Source organism: Chiloscyllium punctatum, chromosome 41 (genome assembly GCF_047496795.1).
Source record: "Chiloscyllium punctatum isolate Juve2018m chromosome 41, sChiPun1.3, whole genome shotgun sequence".
Lineage (NCBI taxonomy): Eukaryota > Metazoa > Chordata > Chondrichthyes > Orectolobiformes > Hemiscylliidae > Chiloscyllium > Chiloscyllium punctatum.
In genome coordinates, this window is record NC_092779.1 from 16,243,924 (window position 1) to 16,258,592 (window position 14,669).

At 38.1% G+C, this 14,669-nt stretch overlaps 1 protein-coding gene across 1 annotated transcript in view; it reads left to right on the top strand.

Moving 5' to 3' along the window:
* Positions 1-14,669, top strand: part of lyrm4 (LYR motif containing 4) — a 174,841-nt gene that overhangs the window by 55,713 nt on the left and 104,459 nt on the right. The gene's annotated exons all lie outside the window — the stretch shown is intronic.

A 14,669-nucleotide genomic window follows, 5' to 3' on the forward strand; every position in this document is an offset into this window, starting at 1 on the left:
TACTTTAAACTTGGAATGTTGCTTAGCACATGTTAGTCCATCAAAATACCCCACAGCACTTTGCAGCTTAATATATGCTTCCCTGTCAAGTGATTTCCTAGCACAGACTCTCAAATAAAAGTCAGAAACAAAAACAGAAGTTATTGGAGAACCTCAGTAGGTCTGGCAGCATCAGTGGAGAGAAGGTGGGAGTCACTGTTTTGGATCCAAGTACCCTTCTTCAGAACTGCGTGCAATTAAAAATAATGTTTAGACATGGTTATTACTGGCAAGGCCATATTATTGCTTTTATCTTTATCTCTCTGAGAATGCGATAATGCACTTTCATAAATCACTGCAATCAATGTTTGTAGTGGTTTGAATATTAATGAAGAGTCATTTTAGCCAGATTCATTAAGAATGGTAAATTTCCTCTCAGGAATATTAATTAACCAGTTGCTTGCTAGAACAATCCAAAAACTTCATGGTCACTTTTTACTGATACCAGCTGTCTTAATTTTTTTTATCTAATTCAGTTTTTCAGGTTTTTGTGATAGGTTTTCAACTAATTTTCTTTGAATTGTGGAGGATGGTAAAATACCCTGGGAAGTGCATAATCCTTAGCAAATTTGTCTCAGGGTACACAATACAAGTAAACTTTAGAATTACAACTGTGCTCAGTCAAGCTTCACTGAAGGAGTGTAGCCAAGTATTGCTCTTAGTAAATCCAACAAGTAAGCTTCAAAACCACAACTATGCTCAATCAAGCATAACTGAAGGAGTCTAGCCAACTATTGGCCCTAGGAAATCCAGCAAATGTACATTGAAGTTGATGCTGGTGATCACAAAATCTTCATCGATATCCAACATAAAAGCAGGTGAGATAGAAAGTAAGATTTTCTTTACATCTCATTTAGAAAACTTTTTTATTGTCATATCCCTATGGATATGAATGTCTTGGCTGACACTTAAATAACAACATCAACCTTAAAAGCTGATTGTGCATGGTGTAGCAGGACTCCTTTGTATTATTGTATCCAGTTCACAACTTGTGTGTTATCCAAAAAAGCTTTAATTTTAGAAATTAATGTTTAACTGGTGGGAATTCTTCCAACTAGAGTACATTTGCTTCCTTCCTCTAAGTCATTAGTATGTATTGTGTACAGTTGCAGTCCCAGCACTGATCCCTGTAGAATCACTGGTTACAGGTTGCCAACCTGTAAAAGAACCCCTTATCTCCACTTACTGTTTCCTGCCAATTAGACAATTCTCTATCCATGCAAATATACTTACCCCCAACACTAAAGCTTCTTAACCTATGACTTAACCTTTTGTGAGGTACTTTGTCGGACCATCTTCTGGAAGTCCAAATACAAACATCAACTGGTTCCCCTTTATCTGCTCAGGTTGAGACTTCCTCAAAACAGAGCTCAATGTTGGGACCACAATTGTTTACACTACATATTGACGACTTAGAGGAAGGAAGCAAATGTAGTGTAGCTAAAGAATGCAAGAGCTATAGAAACAGTTTCCAGAGCGATAATGATAGATTAAATAAGAGGACAAAAAAGTTGTCAAATAGAGTATAATATAGGAAAATGTGAAGTTGTTCGTTTTGGAAGAGAGAACAAAATAACAATATCATTTAAAACTGCAACATAAAGGGACTTGAGACGGAGGGATACTTGTGCACAAAACACGGAAAGCCAGCACACAGGTGCAACAGGTAATCAGGAGAGCTAATGGAATGTTGGGCTATTTTTCAAGGGGATTGGAGTATAACAATAAGGAACTCTTACTGCAAATGTACAATGCGCTGGTGAGACAACATCAGGCGTATTGTGAACAGTTTTAGTCATTTATCTGAGGAAAGATATTATTTAATCGGAGGCCGTTCAGCGAAGATTCAGTTGGATGACCCCCCAGTATGGAAGAATTATCTTATGAGCAAAGGCTGAACAAGTTGGTACTCTATTCATTGCATGTAAGAAGAATGAGAGACAATCTCATTGAAACATATAGGATTCTTAAGGGGCTTGAGAGGTTAAATGCTGAGAGGATGTTTCCCTCATGGGTGAGTATCAGACCAGAAGGCATACTCTCAGAATAAAGGGCACCAATTTAAGACTGAGATGAAGATAAATTTATGCTTTGTGTCATTGGCAATCCTTGCTACAGAGAGCTATGGGGGCAGAATCCTTGTGTATATTTAAGGCTGAGATAGGTTCTTGATCAATAAGGGAATCAAGGATTATGGGTGGGGAAAGCAGGAAAGCATTTGTGAGGAATGTCGGATCAGTCATGATTCTACTGAATGGTGGAGCAGGCTTGAGGGGCCTATTCCCTGTGATCTTCTAGAACTTGAAGAAATTCTACTTTAAATCTGGTAAACATCTAATGTGAATGCAACCCAAATAAACTTAGAGTATATTACTCTTAAAAGGTTCGGGTCATGTTGATTTTAGAGGTTAACAGCTGGAAAGGTCAAATATATACAGCAGGTGGAAAAACTTAAACCATGAATAGCCTATCTATGTACCTTTTGTTGTTAATATGACATCCTGAAACCTTGCAATAGTAGAAGTTCAAAGAGATTTTTTGTTTTGGAAATTAGAGCAAATTTTATTTAAAAGCATTCAGCAAAAACTGAAGGATTGTAAGATCGATTTCTTTCTTCAGATGAAAGGAGGAATTTTAACTGAAGGGTAAATAACCTAAAGGCCTAATTGAGGACATCTCCAAGCATGCAGTATTCTCATGGAAACAGTTGGAGCTAAGGAAATGCTTTGGTTTTGATTTATTCAAATGTTTGCTGAGTTTTTAAATTGAAGTTTGAATTTTGTGTGCAATAGTTCACTGAGAGAAAATAGCCAAAGTAAATTACATTTAGCTAAGCTTGCAGCATAAGCAGAGAAGACCTAACTTCATTATTCATCAGGTAGAATGCAGGTGAGGCTTACTTTCAGTTTGAATTTCAACAAATTAGAAGAACAAACAAGAACAGAAATTAGAACATTTGTTCTGGCTTGCAAGTAATGGGGAAAAATCTACACTGGCTTTCAAAGAGTCCTGTTGCAGGAGAAAGCAACCAGCAAATTAGCTTGGAAATGTTCAGAAGGCACCAGCAATAGACTGATGGATTCCTACCCCAGAGATCTTTGAAAGCCTTACCTCTAATAATGGCTGGAACTGAGGAGAATTAAGTTATTTCCAGAGGACTCTCTTACCTTTTGGGTGCTCCTGCAGAAGTAAATAACTTTAGGATTACTGTATTACAAAGAAAAGGCTCAGAGAAAGTAATGAATAAAACAGAGTACACGAAGTATCTAGTCATAACCTATCGTGTTGAATACCTGTGCCAACTCTGACACACACAAAAAAAGTTTTTTTTTGCTTTGTTGAAAGATATGCAATCTGTTGATTAGTTACTGGGGTTTGGATTTCTCTTTACAGAATTGTAACAAAATTTCATACATGCATAGATTTGAGAGTTATACTTCACATTTTATAGTTGCCAGCAAATTTGGAAATCCACTAAAGAACGTGACAGTGTCTCTAGGAGGAATATTGAGGAGGAGGAAAAATAGACACACAAAACATTTAAATATTTTCTAGTCTCCAGAAACTGGATTCCTTTTTTTAAATGGCCACCCTGGGAATATGATTATATGTGAAATGTGACCATTCCTGTTTAGTACATTTTGCAAAAGTGTTTTCAGGAAACTTGAGGAAGCAATAACACATCTCACTTTATTTATGATTGCCATTTATGTTTTGACTAAATTATCCTAAGTTTCAGCATAGGAAACTGACATGACAAGATAAACCACCCATGTGGGAATGGAAAAGGACTGATGTGCTTATTATTAATCACACAGCTAAGTCTGCCATTTACCCCTCTCAGATGAGCGAGGTAAATGGTTGGTATGGCCTAAATGATCAGTGTTCAAATCCAACCAGTAAGCAGAATTTAACAATGGCAAACTTAAATTTTATTCTGATATAATGCCAACAACAAAATTAAAATGTATTAGCTCTCTGGCTTAAATAGTAGGTTCCATCACCTTGGGAATCTCTTTAAAAAATATAATTTAAGTAATTAATAGTGCAACTCTACTACAGAAACAAGTCAGTCCAATATTTGCCAACTTAATTGACACTTCACTTCAATGTTAAATGCATCTTACTCAAAAGTAGTAGTTTGTATAACATTGCCTGTAAGTTTAAAGAAACAGTTATATAAAAGGGCCAATGAAGGTTCACCATACCATTTGGTAGAGAAATAAAGCCTTTCTTGACTAGAGAGGATACCTGACTCAAGTCCAGTTTACTTACTGTTAAGGTAAGGAAACTTCACAGAAGTGCTTCATAGGAGGCTCCCAAGCACTGAGGATGTCACCTAGACAGGGGACGAAAAGTCTGCAACACAAATTCCCAGCTCGGCGAACAAAACCACAACAACGAGCACCTGAGCTACAAATCTTCTCCCAAACTCTGAATTACTGTTAAGGTATGCAGATTTCAACAGAGTTTGATAGCTGAACATCAGGAGCAGAAATTCTCATTAATTTGTCATTCTCTTTACCCTCTTCCCTTGTCTGCCATGAGTTATTGAATCTCAGCCATTACCCCGTCTAAGATCAGCTAACACATCATAAACAATGGATTGGATGTGGAACATGCTTGATCCATGTAGTCCCATTACTTACTAGATACAGCTGTAGGTTATGAGAAGCAAAGTTTATGAGAAGCCAAGTTCATGAGTTTTAGGAAAATATTATTGAGGTAGGTTCTAGAAAGAGTGTGCTGAGGACACAATTCCACGTCTCACAAACTTGATTGAGTTTTTTGAAGAAGTAACAAAAAGGACTGACGAGGGCAGAGTGGTAGGCATGATCTAAATGGACTTCAGTGAGGCATTAAACAAGGTTTCTCATGGTAAACTGGTTAGCAAGGTTCGATCACATGGAATACAGGGAGAACTAGCCACTTGGATACAGAACTGACTCGAGGACAGAGGGTGGTGGTGGAGGGTTGCTTTTCAGACTGGAGGCCTGTGACCAGTGATGTGCCACAAGGATCGATGCTGGATCCACTGCTTTGTTGTTTATATCAATGATATGGATGTGAACATGGGAGGTATAGTAAGTAGATTTGAATAATACACCAACATTTGAGGTGTAGTGGACAGCGAAGATTACCTCAGTACACTGGGATTTAGATCAGATGGATCAATGGGCCGAGAAGTGGCATAGGGAGTTTAATTTAGATAAATGTGAGGTGCTGCATTTTGGAAAAGCAAACCTTAGCAGGACTTATACACTTAATGGTCAGGACCTGGGGAGTGTTGCTGAACAAAGAGACCTTGGAGTGCAGGTTCATAGTTCCTTGAAAGTAGAGTTGCAGGTACAAAGGATAGTGAAGAATGCGTTTGGTATGCTTTCCTTTATTGGTCAGACCATTGAGTATAGGAGCTGAGAGGTCATGTTGCGGCTGTACAGGACATTGGTTAGGCCACTTTTGGAATATTGTGTGCAATTCTGGTCTCCCTCCTCTAGGAAGGATGTTGTGAAAGTTGGAAGGGTTCAGAAAAGATTTACAAGGATATTGCCAGGGTTGGAGGATTTGAGCTATAGGGTGAGGCTAAATAGGCTGGGACTGTTCTACCTGGAGCATCAGAGGCTGAGAGGTGACATTATAGAGGTTTATGAAATCATGAGGGGCATGGATAGGGTAAATAGACAAGGTATTTTCCCTGAGGTGGGAGAGCCCAGAACTAGAGGGCTTAGGTTTAAAGTGAGAGGGGGAAGATTTAAAAGGGACCTAAGGGGCAAGTTTTCCTGCAGAAGATGGTGCTTGTGTGGAATGAGCTGTCAGAGGAAGTGGTGGAGTCTGATACAATTGCATTTAAAATGCATCTGGATAGTTATATGCATAGGAAGAGTTTAGTGGGATAGGGGCCAAATGCTGGCAAATAGGCCTAAATTAAATTAGGATATCTGGTCGGCTTGGACGAGTTGGGCCGAAGGGTTTGTTTCTGTGCTACTCTAAATGGCGGAGGCATTTAATTGCAGAAAGCATTTGTTGCAATGATTAGATAAAGCCCTGTTCTCTTTGGTATTGAGACTGTACCTACTATTTGTTACAGAGTGTTTGGATCTGTTTTGAAGCAAGGTAATTGAATGCCCAAAGAAATTATGTCAATTATGCTGTAGTTCTTTATTTCAATCAAATATTCAAGTTCTGACTTTTCTTCTGGCTTGAACAAAGTACTGTCATTGTTTATCGTTTGTAAGTGTTCTCTGGGATAACTCAAGCTACTCATTGTTTTCTCAGAGGCTTATTTTGTTATATTTTGACTTGTGGTGATTAAACTTGATGGTCATTATTCTGCATCTAGTTGTATCAGTATACCTCCAGGAGAATAATACATCTTCAATATTGCATAGTTGGTATTGATAAGTTGCTTAGAATTTCCATTAGTGTTTAATTGCGAAATTATGATGCTATTTTTCTTGTAAATCAGTAGTTGATGTCAGAACCAATTATTGTGTTAAGTTGTGAACCACACAAAACATTTAGCGTACAGATAAATTCAAAACAAAGTAGTTAAAGGAAAAGCAGACTGCAATATTTTGAGAAGTCAATTCAGTAAAAGTGGTGATGAGACTTTGTTATAATGTTCCTATTTTAAGGCTTCATTGCTTTTTGAGTTATGTGTGTTTTATTTAATATTTATAACTCCTTCAGGTTTGTATCAGTGACTGCTGAGTTACATTATTTTACTCTGCCAAGACACACAATAGTGATACTGGTTCCAGTTGAGTTATTGTGCAATTAAGTACGACAGAAAATAAAGTTTTCAAAATTTGCCGAAGCCACTGCCAAGAAAGTCTACTTTTACTGACAGTATCGAATTCCAACCGGTTTACTTTTGGGTTTCAGCCAGCCATTTGGGACTTGCACATTAGGATAGCGATTTCTAAACTATTTTCTAATGTGACTCCATTCTAACACTTGAAAATTAACGTGACCCCAGATGCCAACAAAAACTGATCAATAAAGCAGCATGGTAATATTCAGTCCAAAACAATTGAAGTTTGTCTATTATGGACCATAGTATAAATATAAAAGTCTGATTTTAAAGTACTTTGTGAAAATGTTGTTGTTATTTCTATTAATTCAATAGTCCATCACTTTATCTGAACCATATCTGGTCATGGACCTTGGCTGGGAAGAGTGTATACTTGCATTCAGCAAGTATCTATAGCAACATCACAATAAGCTTTCCTTAAAGCTATCTTTGACATAATTGATTTTCTAGTGAGATGAGTCAAATAAGCTTTCCATTTTGTACTGTGGATTTGAAATAACAAAAATAATATTTATTCTCCCAGAAGCTAAAGCTTTAATGTGGATTCTGTTGCACATAGTACAGCTTCCAAATAAAATCATTTTGCTTCACAAGGCAAGTGACTTAACTGAATATGGAGCTGTGTCTCTTCTTACCCCACCTTTTGATCAGGTGTAGAAGATCATTTGCAGCAGTTATTGACTAATAATTCCTACTAACAGAAGACTCATGGAAATCCTTCTACTCACTCCTCTCCACCTCACAACATGCACTAAGCAGCTCTTCTTCTCCATCACATACACCAAGCACAACAAGTGACAGCCAGCAGTAACTCTGACAGCCTGAATCATAGTCCGAGCCCAACCTGAGCTAGTTTGTGGCTGCAGACCTGCAGTGCCCTTTTACTTAGTCTTGTAAAGACAACCAAGATTCAGAGAGTTGAGCAGGCTTGAGCCTCTGTGTGGGGCAGAATTTCAGGGGAGAGAGAGCTCATTACCCAGTTACTGGTTCTGTAATTTAGCTTGCGACACACATCTTTGAGAACCATTCCATTAAGAACCAATATCAATTTCACATGTATTACAATAATCCCATTTATGAAAATACAGAACAAGCCAGATCTTTGTTGCTATTTAATTTGATAAACCAGAATCTTTTAAAAAACAGAATATATGGAAGAACCAAAGCTAATGAAATAAGTGCCAGGGTTCCAGGATTGAATTTAAATGTCAAAAAAATCTTTACTACACAAACTTGAAGAAATAAAATTGAAGCAAACTGGGTTATGAAGTTTAAAGAGCAGATAAGGTAACTATTCTAAACCATATACATCTGAGCTTTCCAAACGTTTTCTCACTGTGACCATTATGAAGCTTGAAAATGTTTGTGATCCCTCGAGTTTGAGTGGAGAGAGAGAGAAGTCTGAGAAGGAAAATGTCTTTTGAAGTAGAACCATAGTTATTATGACCAGATTAGAACATCCCAGAGATAGCACTTTTAATGGCGAATACCAAGACAAATTTTAACCAAACATTCATGCCACTGTCACATCATCAAGCTCAAAAAATTCTACCCTTTTCACAAGGGCTTGTAATTTTTCACTTTGAAGATCTAGCCTTGGAATATCTCCAAAATCTCTCCAAATTAGACTGCATGAACAACTGCTTATGTTTTGGTACCTGTAGCTCTATCTCTTTACCCAAGACTGACTTTTCCAGGATTCCCAAGATTGCTCTGAAGCATCCAATTACCAATGCCTTTTCAGCTTTTATAATAACAGCAGTTGTCACTGAATTTCTCTAAGTTCTGATCCTCCTCAGCTGCATCAATGAAATACTGCTTATCAATCTCTTCCACTGCATTTTTCCTTGGAGCAGAGGAGGTGTTGAGATGTATAAAATTATGAGGGATGTAGATAGGGTGGACAGGAAGAAACTTTGCTCCTTAGTGGATCAGTGAGCACGAGGCTTAGAGTAAGATAAGGCGCAGGAGGTTTGAGCGGATGTGAGAAAGTGTTTTCACCCAGAGGTGGAAATCTGGGACTCACTGCCTGTAAGGGTGGTAAAGGCAGAAGCACTCATAACATTTAAGAAGTATTCAAGGCATAGAAGTACTGGAAATGGTTTTAGAATACTTGGGTGGTTGTTTTTGATCGGAGCAGACTCAATGGATCCAAGAGTCTTTTCCTGTGCTGTAGATCTTTATAACTTCCAGTTGTAATAATCTAAAAATGGCTGTCCAGGCTTCTTTATATGCCGAACTATTTGTATGCTTCAAAGCCACCACTTGCTAGGATTTCTCCTGAGCCCTAACACATTCCCAGATAAGTTGAAACCACAGAGCCTTCTTAAGCTCCACTGATCTCCACAATGATATAACCTGCTCCAGACTGACTTAATCCTGACCTTTCACTTTTTGGAATGCTTTTAAGCTAATTTATCTCTAACTCCCTCTGCTATCACTACAAACTTTGTAGGCACACTTTTCCAATTAAGTAGGCCCATCTACTGTTCATTTAGCACCAACGCTTCTATTCTGATTCTATTAAACAAATGTGGATAATCTTCTAAAGTGTACTTGTCCAAGCAGTCACTAAAGGATTACTGATTTTCATTACCCAAAAAATATGAGTGGGAACACATCCTTAACCCCTGAAGTAAAGGTAAAATACTGCAGATGTTCCAAATCTGAAACAAAAATGGAAGGTGCTGGAGATACTCAGTTCTGGCACCATTGATGGAGACAGAAGCAGTTAGGATTTTGAATCAAATTGTTCCTATTCAGAACTGAAAGAAGGCAGAAATGTCGCATATTTTTTACTGTTAGAAAAGAGTAGAGGGAAGGACACAACAAAGGTCTGATAGAGGGTAGAGGGCAGGATAGATTGAATTATTAAGATGCTGCGAAACAAAAGGAAGAGGGAAAAGGAATGGTTGTAATTAGCAAGCAAACCTTTTGTCTACAGTAAACGTGAATGTGGAATAGTGAACTACTCTGTCCAAAAGAAAAAAAATTAGCTTAGCACCCATTTGAGTGAAGAACAGTCAATTCGCTATTAGTAGCAGGAAATGGGTTCTCTGCCACACAGGGTCACAGATTCCCATATGGTTGGTTCTGATATAACGCAATAGGTCCATTCTCATGCGATCTCAGGTTAAAAGAAAATCGCGCAATAGCTGCAACATGGGGCGGGAATTGCATTATAGCCAATACAAGTAAGAAAAGTTTGTGCTCTACAAATAACAATCTAAATTCTTCAATCACATTAAATTCGCACTGAAGAAATACGTTACAGCAAAACCGACTATTAGAGAGCTTCTGGTCCATTAGTGTACAGTAGCATCACTTGAAACAGTGGACAATAGAATACTGGGCATTGAAGAGGTGTTCAGCACTGAATCCTTTGTTCTTTTCTGATTTAAAAAAAAAATTCTTAGTTTTCTCGTATCCACAAGTGCTGTTACACACAACTGAACTTCTTTCACCTCTTTTTTTACATCTGTTAACCACCACCAGTAAATCACCTGTGTTCTCCAATTGAATAATTTCCATGCAAAGCCTGGTAAAGGGCAATGTAAACCATTAAAGCAAGGGGGCAGGAGGGAGAATGTGAGGGTCTAGATTAAAATGGTGTTGGACCAAATCATGTTTTAAGTGTTTGAGGGTTTCACTGGGTGTAAACTAGCTGGTCCCTGTTAGTGGAGTCAGGGTTTTGGAGGATAAGGGAGATGGAGGAACCAGATGGGAGCCTAACATTTTGGCTAAGCAGGAGAGGCCTTCTGATTGTCCTGTGGAACCTTTTAAGGAGGAATCACTTCTCAACCTAGCTGGGAAAATGGTGTTGCTTACTGCTTGCTTTAGGCTTCTTTTAAATGCTTGCAGTGGTATGTTACAACCCTGAAGTAGGCATTAACTGACCACTTAAGTGTCTCAATTGGCCCATTGTGAGGTGGGCCACCTGATGCCACTCCTGCCATTGTAAAATTGCAGAGGTGGAGATAGCAGGTCAGCAACGGGCAGACCACCCATTGAATTTAATCAGCCATCCAGCTCCCAACACAAAGCAATGGCATTTTACTGACATTAATAATATTAAGCACAGATGTACAGATTAATATAAAACATGGTAAATAGTTGTAAGTCACTCCATTTACAGTGATCTCTATAACTTGTTAAATATAACATAGACAAAATAATGTTGAACTGTTCTAATATTATGTTTTTAAGAATAATTCTTTATCTCATATTTGCAAATTGGAATATAGTGGCTCAGTGATTAGCACAGTTACTTCTCAACACCACGGACTCTATTCAATTCCAGCCTCGACTAATTGTCCATGTGGGGTTTGCACATTCTACCCAGATCTGCGTGGATTTCCTCCGGGTGCTCCGGTTTCCTCCCACAGTTCAAAGATGTGCAGGTTAGGTGAATTGGCCATGCTAAGTTGCCCGTAATGTTCAGGGATGTGTAGGCTAGCTGGATTAGTCGGGGGAATGTAGGGTTTTGGGTAGGGAATGGGTCTGGGTGGGATACTCTTCGGAGGGCCGGTATAGACCTGTTGGGTCAAATGGCCCGTTTCCACATTATAGAGATTGTATGATTCTATGACATTGAAAAGTATTAGTAACTTTAATTAAAATTATTACCACAAAATAGGTAGGAAAAGTTAATTAATATATGGGAATTAGCATTAATTATTTTATCATGTCAAATTAAACTTCTTTTTTCTTGCTTTCTGCCCTTGTTAGATTACTTCAGTAAATTGAGGAACAAAGTGTTGGCAAAATGAAATCTGAAGTCTGCAAGTTTTCTGGAACCCTCAGCTTGATAAACAACAGTTTGCTGAGGGCAAACTTGTGGAAAGCATGTTATGAAATAAAGCTGGTATTGATTTTGAATGTCTCCAAAAGCCAAAGCATTTGCACTCATAATCCCTGATTCTCTAGATTTGATCATCTCTTGCTTCAAATATGACCTTGCGCAGATGAAGCTGCCTTTTTATCAAGAACTGGAAAGGATGTAAGATCATTAGATATAGGAGCAGAAGTAGGCCATTCAGCCCATGGAATCTGCTCCACAATTCATTGAGATCATCCTTGACTCCATTTTCCTGCCTTTTCCCATTAATCCCTAATTCCCTTCCTTAAGTCTGTCTATGTCAGCTTTGAATATACTTAACAACCCAGCTTGAGATCCCTCTGTGGTAAAGAAGTTCACAAATTCACAACACTGAGAAAAGGAATGTGTGACCCCTATTCTGAGATTATGCCTTCTGGTCGGACACTCCCACAAGGGGAATTCACTTTTCCCAATCTACCCTATCAAATCCCCTAAGAATCTAGTGTGTTTCGAAAAGGTCACATCTCATCCTTTAAATTCCAATGAGTACAGGCTGAACCTACTCCACAAAAAGACAGTTTGTCTATACCTGATATGAGCTTAATGAACCTTCTCTGGACTGCCTTCAATGCTAGTATATATTTGCCTAAATAAGAGGCCCAAAACTATTCACTGTATTCCATAGTTTGTATACTTTTAGTAAACCCTTCCTCCTTTTACACTCCATTTCCTTTGAAATAAAGGCCAACATTCAATTTGCCTTCCATGTTACCCACTGAATTTGGATGCTAGCTTTGTGTGATTCTTGCACAAGGACTTTCAATCTTTCTCCATTTAAACAACACCTACAGGTAATATGGAACTATACTGTGTTTGAAAATAAAATCTGTCAAAGGCTGTTAAATGCGCAATGCATGAATTTGACCCTGAATTTCCACCTACAATTTTACTTGACATTATGGAGATGTATATGTAGTCAGAAAGAAGTGGAAGAGAATAACTGAGAAACAAGAAATTAAATGTAGGGCAAAATGAAGTATTTGTTTTATTTACTCATGGGATGTGGGCATCTCTGGCTAGGCCAGCATTGATTGTCCATCCTTAATTGCCCAGAGAGCAGTTCAGAGTCAACCACATTATTATGGGTCCGGAGTCACATGTAGGCCAGACCAGGTAAAGATGGCAGATTTCCTTCCCTAAAGAATATTACTGAACCCGATAGGTTTTTCCAACAATTGATAATTGTTTCATGGACCTGTAAATTGGACCTGTAATTCCAGACTATTTATTGAATTCAAGTTCCACCATCTGCTATGGCAGGTTTTAAACCCCAAAATATTAGCTGACTTTCTGGATTTATAGTCTAACAATAATACCACGAAGTCATGACCTCCACACAGAACAAAAATGAGAGGAGATAATTGGGTGGGATACAGATTTTGTCACCTCCAGTTAACCATCACCTTCATGGGACGATTAGGGATGGCAGTTAATATTGGTTTCACTAGTGATGCCAAATGACCCATGAATGAATTTAAGAAAAGCAATTTTGTGGACTCATTTCTATACCATCTCATTCCTGAACAAGTTTTGAGAATGATACAATATGGCCTTCTGTTGAGATTTACAACTGACAAAAAAACATTCCACACAAAATAGTTAAGGCAATTTCAGTTAACCACCTCCTGATGTGTGGTGGCAGCACAAAAGTAGCATTAATTGCTGATTCCAGTTAGTGATCACAGACCGACTGGTGTGAGAAATAGAATTATGCTGTATGGGTAATTTCATCAAAACAGAACAGGCAGCTTTAATTTGCAACTGTGAATTACTTAACCTAAGTGGCTGAGATTACTTGCCTAAAATGGCAAGTGTTCAGTTTCTGAGCTATAAAATTTCCTTGGTACGTATGAACAGTTTTTAAAAATTCTTTGTTTTAATGTACCATTTGAGAGAGTGCAGGAAAGTACAAGTGATGAAAATAAAGATAAGTGGACAAATAATTAGAGTATCATGGTACTGTGTATGTAATTAAGATAATGATGTGCTTCTGAACCAAACAATTCAGTCAGCTTCATAGCCGGTACATGACTTAGATTTCTGTTATTACCTAAAACCTGCATAAGATGTTTTTATCCCTTTGTTCCATGTATATTCTTACAACACGGAGACTGATAGCCAAATCAATTCAGCCTCCCTAACCCTGTATTTGCAACAGTAAAATTAAAACATTCAGTGACCCTCAAAGGAACCCAATGGTTCCTCATCAGATGTTTGAATAACCAATCCCAAACATCATGCTTATAATTTGAATAAAATATTTAACAATTTAATCGTAAAGTATCTTAAGTCAAGTATGGTTAAACCGCAAGATAATCCAACTAGTTGATGATTTAAACACCATCTTCTTTGGATTGTAGCCCCACCTACCCCACACACACACACGCGCACACACACACACAGAGAGAAACAGACAAGCACGGCTAAGGGATAAATTAAACGAAAACAGTAAATGAAACATAATGGGCCAGTTCACTTAAGCAGATCTCATAATCTGTAACATCATAGGTACATGTTTGGTTTCTGAAGACACCTGTGCATACAAATAGTTTCCTGTAAGCTGCAGGGACTATTCTCTTAATACTTCTAACTAAGATTCTATTCTCTTAACTTTCGATAAGTTGATAATGATAGAGCAACAAGGGAGCAATCAAATTTTTGTCTTGTAGCTTTTGCAGCCACAACCCTTCTGGCAGAAGCTGCCTTCTTGAACCATTGCAAGCATATTGGTTAGGTATGTCCATTTAGGTATATATCCATAGTGTTGTTAGGCAGCAAGTTCCAGGATTTTGACCCAGCAACAGTGAAGGTAGCGATATATTTTCAAGTCAGGGTGGTTAATGGATTGAAGGAAAACTTTCAGTTCGTGACATTTCCATGTATCTGCTCCCTTGTTATTCTAAATGCTAACCTTCATGCATTTGGAAGGTGTAGTCT